Source organism: Globicephala melas, chromosome 18 (assembly GCF_963455315.2).
Source record: "Globicephala melas chromosome 18, mGloMel1.2, whole genome shotgun sequence".
Classification (NCBI taxonomy): Eukaryota; Metazoa; Chordata; class Mammalia; order Artiodactyla; family Delphinidae; genus Globicephala; species Globicephala melas.
In genome coordinates, this window is record NC_083331.1 from 4,112,812 (window position 1) to 4,125,220 (window position 12,409).

A 12,409-nucleotide genomic window follows, 5' to 3' on the forward strand; every position below is an offset into this window, starting at 1 on the left:
TGCCCAAGTCTCAGAAATCTTTCCTGACTTTCCTGCTCTTTCTTTCCCTGGAAACACCAGAATGGCCGTTTTCAAACCTGTCTGTATATTAGGGTCACCTCTGAAGTTTTTATGAAATATTAATACTGGGGCCCTACCCCCAACAACTGAATCCAAACTTTGGAGGTGAGGCTGAGGCATCTGCATTTTTAAAGCTCCCCGACTATTTGAGATGCACAAGATGGTTGGACCAGCTCCCCAGGGCTGGTCTGGAAGCAGGGTGACTGGGTCTCCAGCCACTACTTTACCCAAGTAAGAGGGAGCAAAAGTGTAGGGGTTGAATTTGCTGTGTTGCCAGGTCCTCTCTGCCCAGGTCCACATGCCAGCATTTTAGATACACCAGATCAATAGTTACAGGATGAAGCATCCCATATACTGTCGACGTGAAATGAAAGAGCCAGGCCAACCGGCGCCACCACACACCCAACCGGCTGACCCGAGTCAACTCCCGCCACCACATACCCAACCGGCTGACCCGAGTCAAGTCTCCCGAGGTTCAGTTTTCACATTTGCAAAGTGAGGCCAGCATTTTCCTCTGGTTATGTGATGGATCAAATGGGATAATGTGTATGAACTGGCTTTAGAAACTATCAAGTGCTATAAAAATTGAGTGGGTTTAAGCACCTTATATGTAGAAGGAGTTCACATATTCAACTAAAATTATGTCAGTTCTTCCCAAATTGACTGACATGTATGTATTGAGTGCAATACCAATACTAATCAAAATCCCAGCGAGCTTTTTTTTTAATAGAAATCAACAAGCTGCTTCAAGAATTTGCAAGGAAATGCAGAAGACCCTGAATAGTCCAACGGCTCTGAAAAAGAAGTACAAACTTGGAGGACTCACATTCCCTGGTTACAAGCAACAGTAGTCAAAATAGTATCAGCGGGGCTTCCCTGGTGGCGCAGTGGTTGAGAGTCCGCCTGCCGATGCAGGGGACACGGGTTCGTGCCCCGGTCCGGGAAGATCCCACAGGCCGCGGAGCGGCTGGGCCCGTGAGCCATGACCGCTGAGCCTGCGCGTCCGGAGCCTGTGCTCCGCAACGGGAGAGGCCGCAACAGTGAAAGGCCCGCGTACCGCAAAAAAAAAAAAAAAAAAAATAGTATCAGCGTAAAGACAGGCAAGTAGTTCAATGAAACGGAATATTGAACTCCAAAATAGACCCATAGATAACTGGCCATTGGATTTTTGACAAAATTACTAAGGCAGTTTAATGGAGAAAGAATAATCTTTCAATAAATGATGCTGGAACAACTGGAGAGCCATATATATATATATATATATATGTGTATATATACACCTTTATCTCATACCATTGATAGGAATTAACTTGAAATGGAACACAGATGTAAATAAAAGGCAAAAGAGCTGAAACTATAAAACTACTAGAAGAAAACAGAGGAGAAAAATCTTAGTGACCTAACATAGGCAGTGATCTATTAAATAGGACACAAAAAGCAAAAATTAATAAATTAGATTTCATCAACATTTAAAACTTCTCCTCCTCCAAAGATGGTGCTAAAAAATTAAAAAGCAAGCCACAGGCTGGAAGAAAGTATTTCCAAAACATGTATCTGACAAAGGACTTACATCCACAATGGATAAAGAATGCATACAGCTAAATGAAAACAACCCAATGTTTTAATAAAATGGACAAAAGATTTAAAGTATGTTTATAAGTGACGATGTGTGTGTGGCAGATGAACACATGAAAAGATGCTGTAACCTTACTAATCAATGAGATACCTACTAGAATAGCTAAAGGTAAAAAGTCTGTGGCAAGGATCTGGGGTGACTGGAACTCCTGTGCACCGATGGTCAGAATGAAAAACATTACGGTCACTTGGGAAAACAGTTTGACCATTTCTTATAACGTTAATTATACACTTACCATGGGATCCAGGACCTTCACTCCTACCATATGTCCACAGGAGATTGCACTCAAATGTTCTTATCAGCTTTGTTCATAACAGCCCCAAACTGCACATACCTCCAATGATCATCAACCTGTGAATGGATAAACAGATTGTGGTACATCCATACAGTGGAATACTACTCAGAAAGGAAAAAGGATGAATTAGAGATGTGTGTGTTAGCATGGATGAATCGCTAAAATATTCTTCTAAGTGAAAGAAGCTGGACACAAAGGCTATAGACTATTTGATTTCACTTATGTGAAATTCTAGAAAAGGCAAAACTCTGGTGATAGAAAGCAGATCAGAGGTTGCCACGGGTCAGGCAGTAGAAGTAGGGGGATTGAATACAGAGGGGCATGAGAGCACTTTTGGAGAGATGGAAATATTCTCATGATTGTGCTGTTAGTACCTAACTGTATACACTTGTCAGTACTCACTGAATTGTTTAATTAAAAATGGTGAGCTTTGTTGTATGTAAATTATATTTCAAGGAAGCTGACCAAGAAAATTACTGAAGTCTTCTGCCTGTGCTGCAGATAGAGATCTGTACACAGGATGGAGAAGTTGGTTCTAACCATGAGAGGGAGAACAGGCTGGAGGGTGTTTGATCCAAGTCTTGAAAGATGGATAGATAACGATTTGCCGAGTAATAAAGGAGAGAAAACAATTTTAGGCAGCGTGGGCAGAAGAACAAAATCTCACAAGCTGGAAATAGCCAGCCAGATTCTAGGAAATGCAAGTGGTTGGTTGAAACCTAAGGTTCCAGGAAGAGCATGTCCGGAAGTGAAAATGTGGGTGGCAGTACATCTTGAAGGGTCTCATACCACATACTAAGGCACTTAGGTTATATCCTATAAACAAAGAGAAATTGCTGAATAGTTTTAAGCTGTAATAAACATACTCAGCTTTGTGTTTTGTAAATATTACTCTGGAAGCAGGGAGGAGGACAGATTGGAGTGGACAGCAAGATTGAAGGCTGAGAAACCAATCAAAAAACTAATAAGACGAAAAAAGAAGCAGACTCACAGATACTGAGAACAGACTAGTGGTTACCAGTGGGGAGGGGAGGGAGGGGTAATATAGAGGTGGGGAAGGGGAGGTACAAACTGTTGGGTGTCAAATAGGCTCAAGGATGTAGTGTACAACACAGGGAATAGTTTGTAATTGCAATATCTTGTAATAGCTGTAAATGGAAAGCCACCTTTAGAAATTGTATTTAAAAAAAGACTATTGCCATCATTCAGATAAGATACACCATGAGTTTTGTTCTGTGGAGTAGACTGCTGCAGAGGGAAGAGTGATGAGAGGCATTAAGGGGGTACAACTGGACAGAATGTGTCTGAGGGTGTGCATAACAGAAGGAAGAAAGGCAAAGAGGACTCCTTGGATTCTGGCCTGGGTGACGGGGCGGCTGGTGGTGACTTTTGTCAAGATTGTGAATACAAGGAAGAGTGAGTTTGGGAGGGAAAGATGAGTTCAGTCTGGGGCATGTTGGGTTTTATAACGGTCCGTTCTAGTAGAGTGTCTGAAAGGAAATTGAATACCCAAGAGTAAAATTCAAGAGAGATCCAGACTTGATGTGTGGTTCAAAGTCATCCACACATAGATGGCAGCTGAAGCTAAGGGGTGAATGAGGGTGAACGCAGAGGGGCAGGTTATGAAAGGGATGAGTGGAGAACGGGAAGCCTTCATAGGAGCTGAGAAATGACGGTCCCAGAAATAATGGCGCAGCTGAAGCAGGAAGAGTGTGGTGGGGAGAAGCAGACGAATGAGGGAGATGTTAGAGAAAGATGGTCAAACACTGTCCAGTGCCACCTAGAGGTCAAACATGATGAAGACAAGAAAGAGGCCATTGGAACTGCCAAGCGGGAGGTCGTTGCTGTTATGTGCCAAGGTGGTTCCTATGACGTGGTGGCAGAGCCTGATTGCAGAAGGCCAAGCTATGAGTGAGATGGAAAGAAATGCGGACAGTCAGCAGGCAGTTTGGCTGTGACATGAAAGAGAGAGGAAGGTAGTGAGTAGGTAGGGAGAGGTGTAGGATCAAAGTGTTTGTTTTATAAAATATTGGGAGACTTGACAAACTTCATTGGCTGTTGAGGAAAAGCCAGTGGAGTAGAAGTTGAAAATATACAAGGAAGGAGTGACCACAGGACTCCACAGGAAGGAGTCCACCCTCAGGTGCACTTTTGTGGTCCATGCTCTGGACCCTTCTCCCTCCAGCTCGCCCCCCATCACTGCTCCATGGCCCTTCAGCGATCTCTGACCATTGTGCTCCTGCAGACTGGTCTAGCTCCTTCTGTCTCCCCGTACATGCTCTTCTCTCTCCTTGGAAGGGTCTTGCCTCCGGGCAAAGCCAAGCCTTCTTCTGTTCAGCATTTTCTGGCTCTACAGGCATGCCTGGGGGCTCCCTCTGCTACGTTCCTCCTACACTCTCCCCTACTTCCGTTACAGCAATGATCTTGTCACAGTAGAATTTCTTGCTGTGATATTGTGATTTATAAGAAATATACATTTGGTCATTCAGATGACCAAAATATATTTCTCATCTCTACTGTGGTTTTCTTCCATGGTTCCTGGCTCACAGCTCTGACAACCTTGGAATTTCCTGATCAGTAAGAGCCATGCGAGCATCTTTTGTTACAATATTTGGTCTCTTGTCCTCAGTTCCTGAAATTGCTTCAGAGCCATCAAGGTGAAATGGGTATCTTGTTATTCATAATAAGCCCCTTGCCACCACAACTGGGTTTAGGTTGATGAGGTGACTTTTGGAAGGTACTTAGGATGGGGGCTGGTTGCCAGGGGAACCAACCAGGAAATGGGTGGAACTTTCAGCCCCACCCCCTGATTTCCAGGGAGAGGAGAGGGGCTGGAGATTGAATCAGTTGCTGATAATTTAATCATGGTTTGAGCAATCATGCCTATAAAATGAAGATTCCACATAAACCCAAAAGGATGGGGTTCGGAGAGCTTCTCGGTTGGGGAACCCAAACCCTTCCATGTGCCACCTCGTTGGGGACTTGACCCTCCTGTATCCCTTCATCTGGCTGGTGGTTTGTATCCTTTAATATCCTTTTTAATAAACTGGTAATCTAGCAAGTAAACAGGTTTCCTGAGTTCTGTGAGCCACTCTAGCAAACTAGTTGAACCCAAAGAGGGGGTTGTGGGAACCTCTGATCTATAGCCGGTCGGTCAGAAGCACAGGTAACAACGCAGACATCTCCGGGCAGATAGGGTCAGAATTCAGTTGAATTATAGGACACTCAGCTGTTGTCCAGAGAATTGCTTGGTGGTGTCGGGGGGAAACCTCCCATCCACACATTGGAATTGGGTCCAGAACCTCATTACTTGCATATCTCTTAACTAGACTGTAAACTTTTGAAGTTAAGGACTGTCTTTTCATGCTGTATCCCTAGCTCTTGGAACAATGATAGGTTCTTAGTAACTTGATGAATGAATGAGTGAATAGATGAATGAACGCATGAATAAGAGAATGAAGAGCGGAGAGAGAGACCCAGGATTCTGACCCAGTGGGCCAGCACCTGCCCAGCATCCTATGAACAAGGTGTTCTGTGAGTGTTGTTTCATTTAATCCTCCAGTAACTTCGAGGTCAATACCACTAGCTTATTAGTTAGTCCTCACTTTACAAGCGAGGGAACCGAGGCTTAGAAAAGTGGTTGTCCAAGGTTATACGGAATCTCGTTTGCAGAATGGGGCTCTGAACTCTGGCCTGTGAAGGTCTCTTCTATTCTGCATCTTTCACATCCAGCTCTTTTGAGCCTCATGGTCTCAGTAAGTGATTAAATGCTTGGATTTTTGAGCCAAATAAACCCCGGGCTCAAATCCCAGCTGTGCCACTTAGGAGCTGCTGTCCTTAGGCAAGTTCCTCAACCTCTTAAAGCCGCAACATTATCTGTACATGGGGGTGATGAGATGGTGGTGGAAGCAGCGGAGGAAGCAGCAGCGCTGCCCTGAAGTGTGAGACCTTGTGTTCAGAGCTCTTTGCACAGTGCCTGGCACGGGGTGAAGTCTCCGTACATATTAACCATCGCTTTTATTGCTTTTAAAGGGAAATAGATTCAGAAGTTTTCTTACAACCTAGATCTATTCAAATCCTGGTGAACAGACTCACACCCCTTTATAAACCAGGGTAGCAAATTATTAGTTCATGATAATGCCAAGCAGGTCAGACACCAAGTCACCCTCCCTTTCTCCCCGCTGGGGACAGTGGCACGGACACACTGAGAAACTCTTATTACCCGCTTCGCAGTTTTCCAGATTCTGTTATGACTATTATTCCTTTCTTTGAAATGTCGTCCTGGCTTCTTTTCACAGAGTGTCACGTTTCCGAGTTCATTCACATTGAGCTGGTAGTGAAAGTCTCCTTAATTTAAACCTTCAATCAAAGAGGGTGACCCGTCCCTTTTGAGCCCAAGATCTTGGGCTCTGTCTTACTTTGAGAATGGAAGTCCCTCCCCCGTCCACTGACGACACTGTTTATCCTCAAAGGAGAGAAAAGCAGGTTTTCATTTATGGGCCAGACGATGTATCATATGGAGTTGGGAAGACTTCCCCGCTGGAGATCTCAGCAGCAGAGGGCCAGGCGTGTAGTCAGAAGACATCATTGATGTGACGGGAACAGAAGCCAGTGCCCTCAGCTGCCCTGAGGATGTCTTTCCGGAGATGTTCGTCTGGTCTGACATTTGCAAGTGGGACTGCCATCTTAAGTGAGGAAGCAGTTGGTAGCTCTCTCCTCCAATTGGCCCTGAAATGGCGTGAAATCCCTTTGTTTTCAACAGCCCACAAGGGGACCCGAGAGATGTGATGTCCTTACAGGAAGGTCTTTTTTTTTTTTTTTGGCCATGCAATGCAGCATGCGAGATCTTAGTTCCCCGACCAGGGATTGAACCCATGCACCCTGCAGTGGAAGTGTAGAGTCCTAACCACTGGACCGCCAGGGAAGTCCCACAGAAAGCTCTTAAATCACAGCTGGGTCCTGGCCTGAGAGCTGCCAAGTGTGTTCTGTTCTGTCCTTCTCTCTGTCTCTCTACTTTTGTCTTTCTCTGCACCCCCCTTGTACTCTCTTTGTGTGTGTGTGAACCTATGCTTTAATAAAACCTACCATGTAGGTTAAATATATTTAGGATAAAATGTACTTTTATCGTAACTCCTCTTAACATTAAATAAAAATTCGGAAAGGTCAAGGAATGTGTCATGGGAGTATCAGGAAAGAGCAAATCTCAAACACTGTATCTGAGAAAAGATGCTTCCAATCTGGATTTAGGGGTCCAGTCTCCACAGAACCAAGTTTCCCATCTTAGCCTCACATTCTGATGATTTTTGGACTGTTCATTTTCCCCTAAGTAAGAAAACACAGAGCGTGTTATATGTGAGGTCATGTTCGCTCAGACCGTACTCCTGGTGATGGGACTGAGGTGTCCTATAAGCTCAGAGATTCCACCACAAGCCTTCACATTGACAGTGATGACATTTCTAAGGCATTAGACACACCAACCCAAGGATATGCCACACCATAGTGAAGGCGTGGCTTTCCAACTTCAGGTAAAGGTATTTTTCATTCAGGCATAATTTGTTTTTCAGTTTGACCTAATTTCTTTCCTGGCTGAGCTGTGGAGTTGAAGCTTACTGGCCCACCAGCTGGGTCAGGTGGGTTAGGGGATATCTTCACTCCTTCATCCAAGTCCATGAGGTGATGCTTCCAGCATCCTGTCCTCACAATCCCACATCCCCCATAACCTCCGTATCCCCACCTGCCCTAGTGACACCTGGGGCCTCACGAGACCTTGGAAGTGCTTCCCCTCCCTTGGCCCACCTCCTATCCTTCTACCTTGACCTACTTTCCAGTCTCTTCCTGCATCCTATTCATCTACCCAGTAGAAACATGCTCGCCTTCCCATCTTAACAATTGGCGGTGGGGGGCAGGGGGGCGGGGGTGAGGGGGCGTGGCTGATTTGTAGTCTTTGCCAATGTCTGTAGTGTAAACACTCCCATAGTGAGACTGTTTCAAGCCAGTTGTAACACGATGCTCATGGAATTCCTGAAAATGTAATAATCAGCTGTCCCCAAAGTAGGGGGGTTCTGGGACATCACTGCAGCCTTCCCTTGACTCTGCCTTACTTGGCCCATCTTTCTCTCCCTCTTGGTGATGAAACGTCTCAAAGAGCAATCTACAACCATCACTTATACTTCCTAACTTTGTGCCATCCCAAGGCCTTTACAATTGGAGAGCTTTTAACCTGGTCAGGATCATTAGTAATTTTTGTTGTTATTACGAAAGTTATCCATGCAAAATCCAAAAGCAAAAAAAAATTTCATCCACAAGAATGGAGTTTGAAAGAATTACTGTCGATGAGCTTTGAATCGCAAGCCTACGTTCTTGTTCCGCATTTTCTTTAGCGTCTCTGCACCATCGGTCACTAATGACCAGAGGTGCCCTCCTCTTCTGCCAGGGGCTCTCTTTTCTGTGGCCTCCCCGAGGCTGCACTGTCCCTTGCTTCTTCCTCCCCCACTCCCACGATGACCTCGTCCCAGAGCTCTGACCTCTGCCGTCTTTTCCCTTCATTAGCTCCATCGACCTTGACGTTGGTGACTCAAAAGCACACACTTCCACGCGGGACTTCTCCTGAGCTCCAGTGCCGTGGCTCAGCTGCCTGCAGGTCCTTTCTGAATAGTCCAGAATAGAATCCACCAGCTTGACCTCGTCATCTTCTCTGCTGTCTGCATTTCCTCCTTCTGTTCAAGGGGCTCTGTCCTTCCAGTCTCGCAGGCTCCAGTACCATAGGGCTCCTCTGCACTCTTCACCCACACATCCTGCTTGTGGAATCTCCCAGCTACCTTCTATTCACTTGCACCTCCACACCAGTACCTACTGGCATACCTTCTGGCCTCTAGAACTGGTAAGATTCCTCTCCAATTGATAAGAAACCCAGCTCTAAGATTCATAATTGTAAAGCATAGCTCTGACCAATCTCACCTTCCTGCTCAAATACCTTTGATTACACCTGAGGTTTAACCTCACATCAAGGCCCTCAGTGGATGACCCTGGTCACGTCCCAACGTTATCTCCCGTGCCAGCGTTCACCTGCCCCCGAACTTGGTCCACGTTGGTCCCTCTGCCTGGAGCTCCTCGTCTCCTGTTTCTCCATTTCTAAATCTACCCATCTTCAAGTTCAAAGGCCACCTCTTCCGTGAACTCTTTTCTGAGCTTCCCCAGCTGTAAGTAATTGCACCTCCATTCTCTGAGCTCTCAGAACACTTTTCTTTTGCGACACATCACTTTCTGCCTTGCATTAGAGACGTTTGTGAAAGGAAGGAGGAAAACTTAACATTTATTAGATCATTCATCGCATTGAGACTTTTTATTAGCTCCTTCAAGGTTTACACAAGGTTTACACCTGGGAGGTGTATACTATTACTCCTTGTTACAGAAGATGAAACAGTTGCTCAGAGTGGCACTATGAAATTGAATTCTGATGGCAGCCTTCACATCTGTGCTGTTTCCACTCCATCGCGTGTTATGTCTAACCTCCTCTGGATGGGAACCTCCTTGAGAGTAAGGACCGTGTCTGTTTCCTCTTTACACACCTCAAGGCTCCTGGCGCTGGGCTCGGCGCGCGGCCGGCACTCTGGCGGCTGCGGGACTAGACGGAGGCGGAGCTGGCGGCGGGGCCGCGCACTGCCCTCTCCCAGCCGTGCTGCGCATTGCAGCTGTGCACTCCAGAGTTACACGCGCTGTAATGACCTCACAGCCCATCCAGGTTAAGTGTTTTTCCCTGTTCTCTGTGTCCTGCTTATGTGTCTCTCTTTGACTGGCAAGCTTTGAAGGAGGCAGACATGGAATCTGCGGTACCCTTTTGTTCAGATCCTAAGCATAACAATCAACAGACGATTCCTGGGGATGGAAACAAGTTGTTTTTCAACTTATTGATGATGATTTTGTGCTGCTTTTTGGACCAAGTCTACTTGCATTTCCTCCACCTCATTTTTAAAATTATCGATTGATTGATTTTGGCTGCGCTGGGTCTTAGTTGCGGCATGTGCGGCAGGTGAACTCTTAGTTGCGGCACGTGGACTCTTAGTTGTGGCATACATGTGGTAGGGGATCTACAGCCTCCATCTCATTTTAACAGAAATTGTGGCTAGAGTCCACTGTGACATCACTTTTGTATGAACATTATTAATGCTCAAGACCCCCAGCCTATTACGACCTATTTTACTCCTCCCTCCGCGTTCTCCCCCCTTCCCCTCCCCCCACCCCCAGTGGCCCAGAGCCCTCCCTCCGTCTCTGCGCGTCTGAGCAGGCACAGGGGGAGGCGTCCTGCGAGCCACACAAGTGGTCCTGACTTCCTCCGCCGAAGCTCCCCTGCCCTTCCTCTCTGCTGCTTAACTCATCCTACAGGCTAACTGGGACTAGACGACTGTTCACGGAATTGCTGCATTAACTCCTTACTCCTTCCAGCTGGGCAGTAGCTTTATGGCGTAATTCAACTGAAGAAGTAACTATAATGGCGGGAACTCAGGCACCACGGTGTCCTGTTGAGAAAGAGGTTTTAGGGCAAGAGGACTCTCCTGCGGGCCCTCCCGTGGCACCGGCCGCCTGACTGGCTGGTCCCGTCCACACACCGTCCTCCGCCTCCACCACGCTGCGCTTGATTTGCGGCAGGAAGTGGCGACGAGCCAACGTCCCATTGCTGCCCTCTTACGCATCTGACGCACAGTGACTCACACATCGGGTTGATAACACCGCCGACAAACAGAAAGGTGATTCCCCCAAGAGCAAGCGTGATCCACGGGCCCCGTGAGCTGCGAACTCCCTGGCCTCAGGACGTGCTGAGGAGCCTCCAAGACCAGGGGGACAGGGCTTCTGCTTGGCTGACTTCTCTACCAGCGACACCCCTGACAGAGTGACATGCTGCCGCGTCCTGCGACCCCCGCCCCCAGTGCTCTCTGAGGCCCACGACGGGGCCCCCCAGAGATGCCAGGGCCCGTGGGCGGGGCCAGAGGGGGAGGGGGGCCCACGCTTCCCTGTCCTGCCCAGGGTGGGTGAGCATGTTCCTGCAGGTCCTTTTGCTTTTCCAAGAGCGCCGAAGAGTCTCTGACTCCCTGGGTGTGTTGCTTTGATAATTAGAAAATCCTTGTCTTGCCTCCAAATTCCTGCATAAATCCCATCCAAGGCCCCGGGTTGATGGAGGGTGGATTTCATGGGCATCAGAGGCCCTGAGCAGCTGTCATGGGATTTCTGACTTCTGAATGCACGTTCGTTCCCACGGAGAGCTCCAAGGACATCTAAGCCCTTGGATGTCCCTCCTCGCCTGTCCTCTTTCCGTCCCCAGTGTGCAGGCTGTCACGGGTATTGTTGCATCTGTTAGGGGCTCGTTCAATAAAAGGTTGTCCTTTTTAATCCAAGGTTAGTGCAGTGTGTTCTTGTTTGTTTGTGTATATTTATCTGAATCTCAGTGTATCGTGGGATGAAATGAAACAAGTAGAATTGGTCTGCGGTGACTATGGGTGATGCGGTTTCTAGCCTCTTTTTGGAGATGAGAAAATGTTTATTTGTGTCAGGTGACATGCTGAAAAAAAGTGGCTGTTCCTGACGGAAGGGTTAGGAACTGGCCAGATCATTGTTAGACGTCATAGACAAGAGAGGTAGAGAAATAGATAGAAATATATATACATTACACTTACATTTTATGTGCCTGTTGTATCTATCTGTCTATGTAATTATAGAGAGAGGCTAATTTCAAGTACTAAATGATGGCAGTTCAAAATTTCTTTTTCTTTAAGGAGAAGGCAAACCCAGGCCAGGCTGTGAGACAAAGGAGTGTGGGCTGTTCTCCCAGTGGAGGTGGGGTCTGATCTCCTGCACGATTAGGAACAGTTGTCGCGTGCTGGCTCCTGGCCCTGGCACCGAGGATTCGCACGCAGGCTCACGAGTTCAGGAGGGAAGTGGATGTTCAGGGCTGTTTCCAGCGCTGGCAGAGGCAGGCCCTGGCCAGGGCTGTGCTCACAAGGCAAGGTCATGCCAGTGCCCCAGGGGAATTCCCCCAGCCTCTGGCGGGGCAACCTTCGCCAAGGTCTGGCATTCGTGCACTTGACCTTTCAGGGGTATGTGAGCAGGAAGTAATCCCAGCAGCCGCATCCCCGAATGGGCAGAGCAGCAGTGCTGACTCTGCCGGCAGTGTTACGGGGCAAGCGGCTCTGAAACGCAGCCTTTGAAGCCCTAACGTTTTGAACAGTATCTTGATCTCTCAGAGGCATCATTATAAAAAAGCATAAATGTGATCTTCAGAGGCAAGATCATCTAATTCAGATGCCAGTCTCAGGACCAGCTGCATCAAATAACCTGGCAAACTTGCTGAGAATACAGATTCCTACCTCCCATGCTGGGTTCTGACATGGTAGGTCTGGAGCAGGCCCTGGGAGCTGCGTTTCGGG